This window comes from Nannospalax galili, unplaced genomic scaffold (genome assembly GCF_000622305.1).
Source record: "Nannospalax galili isolate Female #2095 unplaced genomic scaffold, S.galili_v1.0 scaffold1127, whole genome shotgun sequence".
Classification (NCBI taxonomy): Eukaryota; Metazoa; Chordata; class Mammalia; order Rodentia; family Spalacidae; genus Nannospalax; species Nannospalax galili.
Genome location: NW_008355784.1, coordinates 386,762 through 404,134, shown reverse-complemented (window position 1 = coordinate 404,134; position 17,373 = coordinate 386,762). Strand labels below are relative to the sequence as shown.

The following is a 17,373-nucleotide window of genomic DNA, read 5'->3' as shown; positions in this document are numbered from 1 at the left end:
TAGTAGATACAACCCATACTTAGTTTCAGACTACATTTTTAGCAAATGTAAATTGAATTTTAGGAAATCTTTTCCTGCACCAATATCTTGCAGGTTATTGCCAGTGTTTTCTTCTAACAGTTTCAGAGATTCAGGTTTCACATTGAGGTCTTTGATCTATTTGGAGTTGACTTTTGTGCAAGGTGAAAGATAGGGGTTTAATTTCATTCTTCTACAGGTGGAGATAGAGTTTTGCCAGCACCATTTGCTAAACATTCTGTCTTTCCTCCAGTGAATGTTCTTGGCCTGTTTGTTAACTTTCAGGTGGCTGAAATTGCATATACTCATACTTGGGTCTTCAATTTTGTTCCATTGATCTACAGGTCTATTTTTGTGCCATTATCATGTTGTTTTTATTAATATAGCCCTGTAATACAGTTTAAAATCTGGTATAGTAATCCCCCCAGCATTGCTCTTAGTGTTCTGGGTTGCTTTGGCTATATAAGGTCTTTTGTGCTTTCATATGAATCTTAGGATTTTTTCCCCCAGCTCTGTGAAGAATGCCATGAGATTTTGATTAGCATTGCATTGAATCTATAAATGGCTTTTGGTACGATGGTCATTTTCACAATATTAATTTTTCCAATTCATGAGCATAGGAGGTCCTGTTGTCTTCTGATGTCTTCCTCAATCTCTTTCTTTAAAGATTTAAAATTTTCATGTAGAGGTCTTTAATGTCTTTGGTCAGGTTTATTCCAAGATATTTGGTTTTTTTTTTTTTTTCAGCTATTGTGAAAGGGAGTGTTTCCATGTACTCTTTCTCTGATTGCTTGTTATTGGTATATAGAAAGTCTACAGACTTTTGTAGATTAATTTTGTAACCTGCCACTTTACTGAAAGTGTTAATCATTTCTAGGAGCTTTTTGGTGGAATTTTTGGCATCTCTTAGCTATAACATCATATTGTCTGCAAAACAGGGTAATTTGATCTTTTTGTTCCAATTATTACTCCTTTAATTTTCTCTTCTTGTCTTATTGCTGTTTCAAGATTTTCAAGCAGTATGTTAAAAAGGAGTAGTAATAGTGGACAGTCTTGTCTGGTTCATGATTTTTATGGGAATGCTTCCAATTTTTCTTCATTTAGAAGATGTTGGCTGTGGGTTTGTTGTATATGACTTTAATTATGTTGAGGTATGTCCCTTACAGTCCAATTTCCTCTAGGACTTTGAACATAAATGCATGATGAATTTTGCCAAAGTCCTCTTCCACATGTATTGAGATGACTGTGTGATTCTTGTCTGTGAGTCCATTTATATGATTTGTGGCATTTATTAACATACATACCGAACCATTCCTGCATCTCTGGAATAAAGCTGACTTGATTATGGTGGATGATCTTTTGGATGTGTGTCTGTATGCCGTTTGCAAGTATTTTGCTGAGAACTTTTGCATCTATGTTTATTAACGATATGGGTCTATAGTTTTCCTTTTTGGTTGTATATTTACCTGGTTCTGGACTTCAACTGCTCAAGAAATAAGGTCAACAATCAACAAATGGGACCCCATTAAACTAAAAAAGCTTTTGTATATCAAAAGAAACAACCAAGGAAGTGAAGAGGAAACCCACAGAGTGGGATAAAATCTTCATGAGTGACACATCTGACAGAGGTTTAAAATCCAGAATACATAAAGAACTCAAAAAACAAGGAATCAAGAAAGGAAGTAACCCAATTAAAATATGGGCTAAGAAGCTAAACAAGAGTTCTAAAAAGAAGAAATAAAGATAGCTAAGAAGCATCTTAAAAGGTGTTCAACATCATTAGTATTAGGGAAATGCAAATTAAAACCACTTTAAGATTTCATCTTACCCCAGTCAGACTGGCTAAGATGAAGACAACAAATGATATCAAATGTTGGAGAGGATATAGGGATGGGGAACGCTCATCCACTCCTGGTGAGATTACAAACGTGGCCAACTCCTATGGAAATCAGTGTGGAGAACACTTAATAAACTAAAAATGAACCTATCATTTGACCTGGCCATACCACTCCTTGGCATATACCCAAAGAACTCATCCTATTGAAGAGACACTTGTACAACCATGTTTGTTGCTTCTCTTCACCACAGCTAAGAGATGGAAGCAACCTAAGTGTCTCTCAGCTGATGAGTGATTAATGAAAATGTGGTATGTTTACATAATGGAGTTCTACTCAGCAGTAAAGAAAGAAGAAACCATGAAACTTGCAGGTAAATGGATGGAACTAGAAACTGTTATTCTAAGTAAAGTAACACAGACTCAGAAAAACAAATAATCTATGTTCTCCCTCATATGTGGATCATAACAGCAAATCCTTATAAGTGAGTATGTATGCAAGAAATAACTAAAGGAACCAGGATAATGAAAAGGACCAGGGTGGTAAAGGGCAAAAATGAATCTGAGAGAGAAGAACAGTAGGAAACAGGTGTTACTAAGGGAGAAATGGATAAAAATAGGCTTATTTAAATGGGATGGGGGAGGGAGGGTTATACCTTGGTAATAAAGGGAAAGAAGGAGCTCAAGGGAGGTGGGACCACAGGAGAAGGGTACTACCAAGGGACAAATGGGGAAAATAGGGAAACCATAGTGGAAGGGTTAGACACTGAGAGAGATAAATAATCCCTAGCTAGTTAAAAAAAAAAACAAAAAACAGAGGGAACCATATTAGTCCAACAACCTACTGACAAATTATACATACACTATCTGTACATGAGTATGTGTGTATCGCTAAAGGCTACCTAACAAGAAACAGTGCCAGACAGGAGATACCATCCTTCGAGTTGTTGGACAGGGTGGTCCAAGAGACTCCCAAATTACTCAGGCTGTTGCCACAACCCTTGATGGCCTCCCAGAACTTGAAGGTAAGACCCTACTGCTGAAGACAGAACATAAGTCAGACACAGGATTTGAAGAAATAGAGCTGCAATTGACCTGGAAGTCACTTCACCTGCAGGCGAGCTCTCATAGCTTTGGACAATGTTATGAACGTGCCAAGGGAAAACGTCAACAGATGATCCAGCACCAGCTTCAAGACAAAATAACATCAACGGCCATCACAGCATACACTGTTCGTGCAGTAGTGGAGCTTTATCTTGGGGGTAACCAACAGCTACCTAATTTGACTGAAAGCCCACTCAAAGGGAGGGAACTTAAGTGTGGTACTGTAACATCACCTAATACACATGGCTGGACTGGTCATAGATCTTAGAAAAAAAACCTATAAGTGACCCCACTCTCGGTACCAATTACAGTATTAGTCACTTTTCTGTTGCTGTGACAGAAACACTGACCAAAGCAATCTATAGAAGGAAGAATTTATTTGAACTTACAGTTCCAGGGGAATTACATTCCATCTTGGTGGGGAGGCATGGTGGCAGAGGTGGCTGAGAAGAGGAGCAGAAGCTAAGCTTTACATCTTCCAGCAGGCACAGGAAACAAGAAGGCAAATGGAGATCTGGCAAGGCTTAAGAATTCTCTAAGCCCACCCCCAGTGACGTGCTTCCTCCAGGATAGCCACACCTTTAAAACCTCCCAGACAGTGCCATCATCTGGGGACAAAATATCCAAATACTTGGAGCCTATGGGGGACATTTTCATTCAAACCATCACATTACCTATCATAAAGTGGAGCAGCTCAAGTTCATCTCCAGTCTGGCCATCTCTACACTCCCTGCTTTTTCTGCTAAGCCAGGTAAATTAGTCACTTCTCTCTTGCTGCAATAGAAACACCAACCCAAGCAATTTATAGAAGGAAGAGTTTATGTGAACTTACGGTTTCAGGGGAATTACAGTCTGTCATGGCAGGGAGGCATGGTGGCTGGAGGTGGTTGGAGCAGGAGTAGCAGAAGCTAAGCCCTGACATCATCACACAGGCACAGGAAGCAAGAGAGCAACTGGAGATCCGGCAAGGCTTAAGAACTCTCTAAGCCCACTCCCAGTGATGTGCTTCCTCCAGGATAGCCACACCTTCTAAAACCTCCCAAAACAGCGCCATCATCTGGGGACAAAATGTCCAAATACTTGGAGCCTATGGGGGACATGTTCATTCAAACCATCACACCAGGCATCTGACTTTGAAGTAAAGATAGCCATGTTTCATCCATTGCTATTGTACATCATAAATTCAATAGAGACAGAATACTCAAAACATCATGTACTTTCATATCAAATTGCTGTATCTAAATCCTGCAGACTTACAGGTGCTAACAAGGTTACTCAGCCTGAGGAAATTTAAGCCTTTAATCAGTTTTATGTTTTCTGGGAAAAAGAAGAAAGGTAAGAGAGCAAGACAGGCCCAGAAAGGGGTCTCTTAACCCATAGTTTTGGTCACTTTTATAGGTATTAAACATATTAATGTTTTATAAGGCTTTTTTGCACAATTCTCTCTCTCATTTTGACTTTTTAAAAATGGTCTAGGGACTGGAGAGATGGCTCAGTGGTTAAGAACACTGGTTGTTCTTGCAGAAGACTGAGTTTGAATCCCAGCATGCACATGGCAGCTGACAACTCTCAGTAACTCCAGTTCCAGGGGATCTGATGGCCTCTTCTGTCCTCCATGGGCATTACATGACATGGGTGTACTTACGTACATGCAGGCAATTACACACATACACATAAAATAAAAATATTTTTTAAATGGTCTAATGTTTATAACTAAATAAAATATCTCTGCCTGCAGTATTAATACATATCCTGACCTCCAAACATACCCAGTGTATTTTTCTGTACTGTTGCCAAGGAGGATCTTTATAAAACCTCGATCTTATTATTTATTCCATGTTTAAAAGCAGACCACCATAACATACAGCCAGACTCCTCGCATTACATACATCATCTTTTCTGAGTCCTTTGTATCTCTCAACTTTCTCCTTTCTTTCCTCTGGAAACTCTAAACTCTATGATACAAAATTATTTAATACTACCTCTTGTATAGGTACATTTTTAAATTCTAGACACTCATTATTATCTTCTCTACTGTCTGCTGTGTTTCTTATTATCATGAATATGCAACACTTCCTGAGAGAACATGATCTGTCCCTATGTCCAACATTATAGGAAGCATTTTATATATTGTTCACACATATTCACAGCAGTGTTATTTGACAGACTGATGTATTCATTTTAGAAATAGCACAAAAAAGATGAAGATCTCATACCAACGAAATAAGAGCAAGGGGTCTGAGCTGCATTTTCTGACTATAGCACTAGTGCATGTCATTTGCTGTGTGCTACTCATTAGTCTCTTAGGAATCTATCTCCAAAGAGCTGCAAGTTCTTCACAGGCAACACCATTTTCATAGCAGCATGATCCCATGACCTGGGCCATCAATTTTCTAATTATATACATAATTGATTTTCTTTGAACAAGAGTGGGAGTTGCAACTTCACACCACCCATTTGAGTAAGAACAGCACTCATTTTGTTCCTCAGTACCCCATGAAGGCCAGCTAAGCATGCTTGATTTTCACTGAAGTTTATCCACTCAATTTATGATGACTCCTGTGAGCAAACACACCTGTTCAGAAACAGCACCTCTTTGTCACAATCTATGAGGTAGTTTAGAAGTGTAATTACTGACTGTTTTAATGATTGAAGGTGGGATTCTCTGTCATTCATGCATTCGGTCGTAACTGGCTTTGCATTGTACGTTCAGTAGTGGTAACTGATGGCAAATACTTCAATTACAGTAATAATGTACATTTCATGTAATACAGAAAAAAATTATTTTTGTGCTGGACTGAATGATTAGAAAGTTCTTTTAAAAGTAAGCACAAGAATTCATAAGACTATTAAGATTAGGAGAGGGTACACATAGTGCCTGTGCTGGGTGGTTTTTGTCAACTTGATACAAACTAAAGTCACATGGTAAGAGTGACCCTCTATTGGACGCTTGCCTTGATTATACCAACCTGTAACCAATGTCTATGAGACATTTTCTAAGTTGCTAATTGATGTAGGAGACCCAGTCCATTGAGGGCAGTACCATCCCTAGGCGGGTGGGCCTGATGTATAGAAGAAAGCTAGCCAAGCGAGACCAGGGCAAGTCATTTTTCCATGGTTTCTTCGTGCTTTCAAGTTCCTGCTATGACTCCTCTATGTAGGACTGTAACCTAGAAGTATAAGCTTGTTGCTAAAATTGCTTCTTGAAAGTGCAAACATCATCTGCCCTCCTCTACTCCCACTGTTCCTACAACCAAAATGAGGTATAATTTCTTAAACTAAGTTTGGGGAACTAAAAAGTTTATTGGACTTCCATACAGGTCAATGGGTGAGGGGGTACTTACAGATGTGTGGGCAATGGTGGACTCCCATCAACATTGTGGCAGGGACCCTGTGCCCTCCCTGCAGCTGCCCAAGATGGTGAAGGCCACCCCCTCTCTCTGGCTTCCCCTGACCCTATCCTTAGTCCCAGGCCAGCTGGCTGAGTGGAAGACATGACTGACTCTCTGCCCCTCCCCTCCTACACAGTTCCTTTGTGGTGATCAGAGGAATCAGGTGAATCACAGCTTGAGAAGGCATCTGTCCACTGCTTACCAGTCTAGCCTGCCAGGCAGAGGACAAGTCCATACAACAAAGCTAAATAAACCTTTTCCTCTACAATCTGGCTTTAGACAGCCTTTTACCACAGCAACAGAGAAGCTGAGTAGGACAGTACCGAATACTGGAATTTACTTTAAAGCTAATGTAATGAACAAAAAAGTATTTGCATAAGCAAAAATAGTAGAAAAGTGAAATAGAATCATAAAACAAAAAAGTAAAACTAAATATACTTATGGGACTTTTTGACTTGTTATAACAAATACCACCTTTATAATTTAAATAACAATTTATTCTAAAAGTAATATTTTTCACATTCCATATTTTATATTAAAGCATTATAATTCAGAAGTTTATTTTTTATGTGTATGAGTGTTATGCCTACATAAATGTAAGGGCACTTGTGTCATGCCATGCCCTCAGAGCACAGAATGGGGCCTCAGATCCCCTGGAACTGCAATTGCCAATGCCATGTGGGTGCTGGAATTCAGACCTGCACCTTCTGCAAGAGCAACCAGTGCTCTTAACTGCTTATCCATCTCTCTGTCCCCAATCCAGAAGTTCTAGAAGGGAAAGATTGAAAGACCCCTTTCCTTTCAGTACCTCAGTTTCTCTTCCTAATCTTTTAATGTGTACTAACATCTACACATGTACTCAACATTTGGGCCTTAATGGAAATGATACTCACAAATTCTGTTCTTTACAGTAAGTGGACTACTTTCCACAATAATATACATATATATTTCCAAAGGCTATACAATATTCTACCATATAACTCTGCTCAATTTATTTAAATAATCTTTTATTAATAAGGGAAGTATTTAGTATATTTTTAATGTCAAATCATGTAAAAGGACAAAAAAACTTGAAAGTCAAACCATCTATCTACTTTATCTCCTATTCTTTCCACAGGAGAGAAACACTTAAAAGTTTCTACGATACAGTGAGATTGCCATCATTACTTAAATTACTCCACCACCCTGTGAACACTGGACATTAACTGCTAGTGTCCTAACTTAGGAGCTGTGCAATCTAGTAACTTTAGACACTCTCTCCTTCACTTCCTTTCATCTGCTGCTTTGTGCTATGACTGTGATTATGTATTCCATAGTCTTCAAGTTAATTTGAAGCTTTTAAATCAAATTTAATATGCATTAATGGAATTGTGCTTTTTAATATTTACTACAGAACCAAATTATATTGCTGAATTTGTACAGAAGTAGAATGTTAAGATACTTATCACTAACCATTCAAAAACAAGTCTTCTGGCAAGAAAGTATAAAGGTTTCTCTTTAATTTATTTTTATTTTTCTTCTCATAAATCATATTCAGCCACCAGTATTGTGATTCATTGTGTGCATGTGTGCATGCGTGTGTGTGTGTGTGTGTGTGTGTGTGTGTGTGTGTGTATTGTTAGTTAGTTAACTTGTTTGCTTGTTCTGTTGGACAACCTTACAGAGTGATGTGTCTTTTTTACCCTTTATCATCTTTACTTGATGATTTTTGAGGGGGGCATGAGGAAAGAGTAGGTAATGCAAAACATTTTTAATGTTAAAACATATGCAGAAAAAAGATACTTTTTTGACATCAAGTACATTTCAAGCTAAGCTACTCAGGAGCTTCAGATTATATCCCTAAACCTGCTGAGGGAGAGAGCATACTGGGCATGCTCACACTGTCTAATACTGTTGCCTCTACCACTTTGGAAGGTTTAAAAGCAGCAAATTAAGTGCTTGCTCATTTAGCAGAGTACCAGTGAATTAGTTAAATAAGTGAAACCATTGGATTTCTCATTGAGAGTATGTTAACCTGCTGTTAAAAGGCCTGAGTAAATAGGAGCTTTATGCTTGAGTTGAAAATTTTCCTTCTAAAGTGACTTTTCCTTCAGTATGTGTTTTGTTTTTATTTTTTTATTGTTGTTTGTTTGTTTTGTTTTTGTTTTGGTGTGGTTTTAAATCTTTTTATAGAGCTTTTGTACATTTTATACAACAATTCTTTAAACAAATTTAGACTCTCTCCCCATTCCATGCCCCCACACCACCCACTAGATGGACCTTATGTATTCCACCATACATGTTAAGTCCTATCCAGTCAAGCACTGGTACCCAGATGTCCTTCAGTGCAAATTCATCCACTGGAGTCTACTCAGCCTATCTAAAGATTGTTGATAAAGCCTGCTCTCCCTTACCCAGTAGTAATCAATCTCTAGTAGTTCCCAGACTAGGGCTGACCTTCCACCCATTTCCCTTATCTGATTGAGTTCACATGGGTCCTGTGCTCAATGGCACCATTCCCACAAGTTCCCATGTGCAAACTTCCAGTGGCCTGAAAGCCTCTGCTTTCCTATGTTCATGGATCAAACATCGTTCTTATAATCTTTCCGCTCCCTCTTCCACAAAGGTCCCTGAACCGTGGGTAGGAAAGATTTGATATAGGAGTCTATCCAGGGACACACACTCTACAGTCTCTTATTCTTTAAAAAATTGTCCAGTTGTGACCTTTTGTGTGCATCACACACTGTTGTATAAGGAAGCTTCACTGGTGAGAGTTGAGGGATGCATTTGTTTTCTCTCTACCCGTCTCCAAGTTACACTATGTTCCATGAGTCTTAGGTGTAGAGGTTCCACTGTAGATATGTCACCTAGGCTTGGGCATCTTTCAGACATATAGTGTTTGTATCTGACCAGTTGGATCCTGCAGTAGCCTCCATCTTTGCAAAAAGAAGCTTCTTTGATGAGTGGTATAAGGATCCATATTTAGCATATGGCAAAAAATTTCATTTGTCTAGAGATATGATAGAGATGAGGTTTTCTCTAGAATCTGAATTCTCCAGCCCTGTGAATTTGGCTGTGTCTACAGTGTTTCCCATGAGTTCACTCCCATTGAGAGGGTTTTAAGTACAATCAGATAGCTGTTGATTACCCCCCCAGATAACAGTCCCACTACTGCACCAGTAGAAGCAGTTTGCTGTGCTGGTCCTTATGGTTATTAGACATTAGGACTGGGTTGGACCATTGGTTGACTTTTCTCCCTGAGCAGCTTGCATAGTATCCTCCAGAACTTTAAGAGCTAAAACTCAGGGTAGAAAGGTTCCAGGTCAGTTCTGCTTCATTGCTTCAAGTCCTGTGTTCATGACCTGACTTCAGCAATAAGGTCTTCCAGTTCTGGAAGATAAATAATGACTCTGGCAAGTCTCTTAGACCACTCTGACCAACCACTCAAAGGGAGGTCTCTCCTGTCTGGCACTGTGTTCCTTGCCATACAGCCCCCAGACATACATATGCACTAATGTTCAGGCACCATATGTGCATTTCTCATGAGATTTTGAGGCAGTACATATCCCTCTGGTTTCTTTAGCCTCCCAAGATTCATTCATCTCTACTCTCTTCCCCCAATCTGACCTCCCTCTTCCCCCCCCAAGTCCAAGTGTCACCATTATCCCCTCCTTTCCCCCAATAATACCTGTTTTCCCCCATCCCCCCCAGCCCCCTCCTCTCCCACTGTGGTCCCCTGCATGTCCCTCCCTCCTCTCCTCCCAGCCAAGCACTTTCCCTACCTTCTCCCGGTAACATATGTTCCCTACTATCCCCCTCTTTTGAATCTTTCTCTTTACCTACATGTTTACATTCCATTTTCCTGGCTCCTGGTGTTACAACAAGATATATACTCAAATATAAGGGATTGGTGCTAAGATCTGTAAATGGTGGAGAACATACATCACTTGCTTTTCTGACATGCAGAGATGGGTAATAATCTGCAGACCATGTGGACTCCAGTCCACATTGCTGTATATAGAGTTTCAAATCCATTTTCAAGGATGTCATCGTAAATGAAAGCCAAACCACTCACCTTCTGCAACAACTAAAAAGGAAGCACCACCTTAGGAAACAAAGATGGCACAGGATGGGAACCCTGCTGAAGGTGGGATATAGGGTGAGATCTATGCTTACATTTCAAGAAAGGGGCTATTGTTGCAATATTTGCTTTTTATGCCTTATATGAAATCAAGGTTCTTTTACATTGTTGTAATGTTTGCGTTTCATGTCTTATGTGAAATCAAGAACTTTTGACTGAAAAGGCCATCATACTTCCTTTCCAAATCTTGCTTAAGCTTTATCTGTGTTGTTGATGACAATTTTCCTCTGTAGTAACAGAAGGCATAGGGGCCTCTGCAACATGTTTTCCATTTTAGAAATTTAAGAAATGAATTAGCTGCTTAGAAGTACACAATGGGAGGCAGAGAGTAGATGCTGCTCTTTGTAGGGTCTACTTTAAAAAAAGGTCATTCATTCACAGACTCCCATAGAGTGTCTTTTTACATTTTCTTAATAGAATTATTTCTTTTTTATTGGGATTCTATTCTTCATTTAATAAAGGCCTAAACTAAGACTCAAATCTATATGACAACCTACTTGTTCCTGTAGTAAAATGCTCTTGTTTTCTGTTTAAGTAAAATAAGAATCTAGAGACAAAAATGTCTCATTTCAGAATAACTAAAGGGGAATACCAGATAAATGATGTTGTGCTGGGAAAAAAAAGGAAGAAAAAAAGCAGATCACAATCATCTCCATTTTCCTAAGTGTAAATGATTATTTAAAAATTGACCCACAGCAATGGAGAAATGGTTCAGCTGTCAAGAATACTGGCTGCTCTTGCAGAAGACCTGGATTCAGTTCCCAGCACACGTGGAAGTTAGCAACTGTCAGTTACTCCTGTTCCAGTTCCTCTTCTGCCCTCCTCAGGCATTGCATACCACTCATAAACATAAAATAAAAATAATAAATAACATATTCTTAAATGCCTCACATTGTATAGAAAGCATTCTCTCCCATAATTCTGAGCATTTGGATTCTAGAAATGTCATTGTTCCTGCCCATATCTTCAAATTAATGCCCTAAGTTCATAATAGTAAGTCTCCCCAAAGAGGACTGTCCAGAAAAATAAACTATTTCCTTGGCTTCCATTTTCCACTTTTTGTAGCATGCACTAGCAATCTATCCAATAAGTACTTATTAGGGAGTAAAGAGGAGATGCACCAGAAAGCCCATGATTGTTTACAGCCATAAGATTAGATAATAGCACAAAGGGCTATGACAACACTGAGAAAAACTATTGTGACACCCTGGGAGAAACTTCATTTCATTCGTAGTGAGAGGCTACTGTTCAGTGCATAGGTATTAATGAGGTGAGCCGGTGAGGTACAGAGCCAAAGAAATGAGGTTACCTAGGAGCAAAAAGTTAATGCCTCAAAAAAAATTCTAGGATGGCTTCTTCCCAATAGAGGGTTAGTATCGAGTCACAAAGTCCACAATACTTAGATTCTCTGCCAATGAATTATATCATAGATCTCAGAGTGATCACATGGAGGGGCTGTGTGATGAGGGTAGCAGAAGAAGGAGTGATCATCTCTTGGGGTGTCTGTCTCTTTAATAACTTGGTCCAAGGAAGATGGGTCTTCTTTTTGTCCATTTCCAGATCCCACCTCCTCAGCTTCTTCACACTCCTGATGATGCTGTAAAACTTTACCATGAACCACAATTCCAAAAACTCCTGAACACAGTCTTGGTTAACCTAAGCCTGTGAACAGCCCATACGTCCCATCAATACTTGTAATGTGATGAGCATAACAATGTAGACCAGGAAGCTGACATGCTTGTCACACAAAAATGTTTCATCCTGTTGTTGGAGGAAGAGGCTCATATTCCACGTGGATGAGTACCTTCATATACATGAGCTGCTGGGACAGGATGATGAGACTGGAGCCCAGGACCACCTGACTGATTACATCTGTCATGATGGCACAGAGAGGACAGACTGAGTGATGCTTTTGGAGAGTATGTGAAGGTAATAAACTTCCTGAAAACTCATGTGAATAAAAATGATGGCACATAAAATAATCAGTTAAAAATGAATCTTAAATTCATAGTCATTATGAAATAGATCCAAAAGAGAAAAGAAACAGATTTATGTGGCTGTCAACCTCAGCATCAGAAATTAAAGGAAATTTTCAACATTTTTATTTGTTAATTGTGTGTGTTTGTGTATATGCATATGTGTGGGGCATGAACCAAACATGAGGTGAGAGGACAACTTTGCAGGAGTTAGTTCTCTCCTTCCAAAATGTGAATCACAGATTGAACTCAGATAATTAGGTTTAGTGGCAACCTTCTTTACCCACTGAGTCACCTTGCAAGCTCAAGTGAAAGAAAATTTAAATTTAAATCTGTATAGTAGTAAGAAAACGGAAAATCTTCCAACACCAGAATAAAGCCTTCCTTTCGTCATATTGGGAATTCCCTCCCAGCTTCATCGTGTCCCATGAGGAAGCCTGTCTTGTCAACAGATCTAACTACTGATATCCAGAATTGAAATGTACTTCATTAATGAAAGTGGCTATCAAACACACTTATACCATGAGTATGCTCACTTGGTTTAGTTCTACTGTTGCAGTACCATGTTTGTTGTATTTTACTTAATATGCTTTTTTAAAATACTAACACATGGATCCACATAATGATCAACTAAATCTTGCATTCAGAAGTTTCTAATCTTTTTATACTGTGACATGTCACCTCCAAAGTTTACATGTCAGAGCCACACAATCAAGCTAAAAAACAAAACAACACATAACCTCAAAATAAATCCCATAAAGTTTTAAGTAAATTGCTAGTTTTGCTAGTTTGTTTTGGACTACATTTATAGCTATCCCTGGCTACATGCAGTTAGAGGACCACAGATCAGATGCCTGCTAGAGGAAGGCTCAGACACTGGGATTTTAGAAAAGTTTCCTTTGTAGCCTTTCTAAGGTACCCCCAGGGTTGAAACAGCTCAATTAGTGGCTGAAGAGATAGCTTAGCAGTTAAGCTCCTGTGAAGGACTTGGCTTTGGTTCTCAACACCCACATCGTCTTTAACTATAGTTCCAGGTGATCCAATGCTCTCTTCTGCCTTGCATGGGCATTGCAGAACATGGATCTGCTTACATGTGGGCAAAATATTCATATACATAAATTAAATAATTCAAAACAAGAATCATCTAAACTGATTTTTTGGTATCTAATAAAAAATAATATGTACTTCTAAAAAATTGAGTTGAGAAGGAAAAATCAAATTCTAAGTCTGATTAATTGATAACATGCATCAAGAGAGATATTAGCTAATACATAAATACTGAGGTACTCGAGTGACCTGCGATGAAGCTGAATTCCTTTAGAAGTCTGGGAGAGCGCACCTGCAGCTGATGGAGCTTAAGTATCTCCATAATTGATGAGTCGCTTGTAAAAAACTTACACTTTCAATTTCACTTCTAGAATTTAAATCTTCACATTTATCATTGATATTCAGGAATTGCACTATGGTGCGTCTACTTAGGGAATTGTTTTATTCCTTCGTTGAGCTGTTATTGGTAAATTCAACTCCTTTTCATCAGTTTGAAATATTCTCAGGAATTGCTTACTTGATTTTTTTCTCTTTTATTCTCTATTTATCCCGTCTCTCTTGTACATACATTAGAACTTTTGGTTCACTTGATAGTTTTCAGCTTTTCTTTCCTGTTTTTGATCACTGTGTCTGTCTCAGTGGCATTACGTTCCAATTTCTTTCCTTGTCACTCTTACCTGTTTCCAACTGACAATTTGCCTCTTCATATTACAAATGTGTTTTTCATTTTCATAGTCTTCTATTTGACTCCTTTACAGTTCTTGTTACTAACAAGTCCTTGTTTTCTTGCCTGTCTTTTGTTTCCTGTTTCGTCTTTTGCTGTTGCCCACTTATAACTGGTGCATACTCGGTGTCTGGCACTTCCGGTTTCAGTGGTCCTTGAAGTACAGTTTGTCCTTATCATTTCTTCTGACTCTTGTTCATGTAGCATCCCTTCTCTTATTCTTGTTGATTTTATATATATATAGGTGTATGGTGGTTATAGTGTAAGGCTGTGCTCTTCTCAAGAAGGATCTGAAATTATTTCTGCTGTGCAAAGCTCTCCACCAACCTGAGACCATTTGGACACTCTGAGAATCACAATACAGCTCAGGATTGTTGCTGGCCCAAGGTTTAGTATCTAGTTTATTGTGCCATTGTAGGCACAGACCTCGGGGCCATCTTGCTCCTTTCAGTCACTGGCCAACTAATCCCAGTCCTGGGTATGGCTTTTTATTATCATCAAAAAGCATGTTCTAACTAGAATCCTTTCCACAGCAGACAAGTCCCACAGAATAATACCTGGTATAACATATTGCTGGAAGCATTTGTCTAAATGGAATAATTTTAGCAACATACTAGGAAGCTATTAGTGATTATATCAAAAGTAATGAGCAAAGAATGAATTTGTGTGGTAAAATGAAATAAACTAGAATCTGCTGGCCACCAGTTTAGTAAATGAAAATAACTATTGTCTCTTTTGTCCTAGTCCAACATCTCTTTACTCACCTCTCAAATTAATTCCTAACAATTTATTTGACTGCAATGTTTTATAGATGTTCATTAAAATGTGTGAGAAAAATGTGCTAATAATAAGTCTTTTAACTAACTTTGCAAGTCAGTCCAGAGTCCAGCCCGCTCTTGCCTATATATTAGAGGAATCCAGTGCTCTGTACTTCTATACTGTCTTCAAAAAGACTCCAAGATGCTTTCAAAGGCACAAGAAATAAGGAAATTCTACATTTACTAAGAATAGTTACTTCATTCTAGGAATTCAAAGATCTTCAGAATATGAAGACTGTTGATGGAAGATATATCCAGCATCTGGTAGACCACATGACAGACCGATTCCTTTTAAAACAGAAGCTAGTAATACAAAAACATTATGCTGAATGACTTGATACTGTCATTTTACTAACTCTTACCCTTAGCATGCCTTCTGCCTCATCCGTACACATCAAGAGAGGGATACGGAAAGTAAATAAATTTTATTTTGATATGAATTTTAAGGCCAAATGAGTCATCTATTTTATAACTAATACATAGAGCTGTGCATTTAAACTCGTGCTTTTATAACGATAAGAAAAAGAGGGGCTGGAGAGATGGATCAGTGGTTAAGGACACTGACCGTTCTTGCAGAAGACTTGGGTTTGAATCCCAGCACCCACATAGCAGCTAACAACTGCCCAGTTCCAGGGGATCAGACAGCCTCTTCTGTCCTCTATGGGCATTGCACAACCTGGGTTATGCCTACATGCAGGCATAACACTCATACACATAAAATAAAACTAATAAATAAAATATTTTTAAAAAAGAATAAGAAAAAGAAAGAAGCCATTATGGCGTTTTTCTAGCATGCTTTGTTCCAATAATTGTAGGTAGGCTTAAAAAAACCCAAAACATTGTTTGATAGTGTGGCATTGAATAGGAATGTGCTAGTAGAAATTAAGAATTATCTTGCAAGGAGATAAAACTCACTATCTAGGGAACTGTCTAGTAATTCACAGTGAAAACAGAATGTTCGATAAGGAACACACTGGAATTCCCTGATGGATACATTGTGAGTTGTTGTGAAACAAAAGGGTGGTTAGACTCCCTGGTCCCCATAGTCCTTTCCAGTCTTCTTGTCTGGACCTCAGCACTGAAAAGACAGCATAGTGAAATTTTCTTGAAATTCTTGACAAAGGGAGATTTTTGCCTGTTCCAGATTAGGAGTTATCTTACAAAGATTTCTACAACAAATTTGGGGGCCATTAAAGCCAGGTTTTGGAAAGGATTGTGTATTTCTCATGTTCTTCTTTCCTACTCATTCCACTTTTCTCATTAAAATCAAAAGACAAATAGTGATCACACCAAATAAGCCAGCAGCAGGCCACAAAGCTGCAAGTGCCACTCACTCCACTTCTGTTCTAACTCCCTCCCTTGGAAGCTTCAAAGTATAGTCAGCCGACTACAACAGGTTGTCCACTGGGCATGAGACTCCAGCTTCACTTGAGTCCACAATCTATTTTAAAATACTCTACATGCAGACCTGTAGCCTTCTGGGCATGCTGCTTGAATACAGGGCACTCAAACCCAAATTAGAAGGCTGCAGTCAAAGACCCAGTCACGGTTCGATTTAAGAATTACTTCCAAAATGAAACAGAACTGCTCCCAACTGGCCCCCTGATCTAGCCATAGTCCCTTTGGACTTAGCAGGACTGTTACTGTGGAACCAGCTATTCAGGACTGTAAGCACTGTGTAACTTTAAAATTCATAACACTTACAACCTGTCCTTAAAACTCTCAGAACAGTCACTGATGGCATAGGCCCAAATGAAAGAATGAAAAATTGAAGAGAATTAGTGAACAGACTATTAGGAAAGCTCCTTTTCTCAATAATACTCACTGAATACTTGCTGTGTGGTAGACCATGTATCCATAGACAATTGTAGTTATGTCCTCAAATAGTTTTGCATTGATAGATGGAAATAAGGCCTGATCCCTAATGTGTATAGTGCAGTCGAGCTTGTAATCAGTGGCACGGAGTAGTTGTGTGATGGGTGAGCAAAATAAAAAAAAAACAAAAAACAGACTGGGAATAGAAACTTATAGCAGTTGAACATGGGCTGAGGAGAAGCCAAAGACAGCGTGCTGCTGCAGAATATAGGAAAAGCCAAACGGTCCGCAAAGCCATCTTAAGGGCTCAAGGTGATGGGTAATGTAGTAACTGTGCTGTTGTCTGTTTAAAGTAAAACTTAGGAGGAGCATTTGAAACTCTGGAATTAGGAAGTGATTGATCATTGGCCTAAGAATATGAGCATGTCAGCCTCTGTGACAATGAACCCTGGTTTTGATTCATCAAGCCACCCGCATCTTGGATTCCATATTAATGAGTTATTCAGATTGAAAAATCAACTTCTA

The 17,373-nt window shown here is 38.8% G+C and overlaps 1 protein-coding gene and 1 pseudogene across 1 annotated transcript in view; one reads left to right on the top strand and one right to left on the bottom strand.

The window, feature by feature from the left end:
• Window positions 1-17,373, top strand: part of Nxph2 (neurexophilin 2) — a 159,912-nt gene that overhangs the window by 93,336 nt on the left and 49,203 nt on the right. The window lies entirely within an intron of this gene.
• Window positions 11,435-12,347, bottom strand: LOC103750307 (annotated as a pseudogene).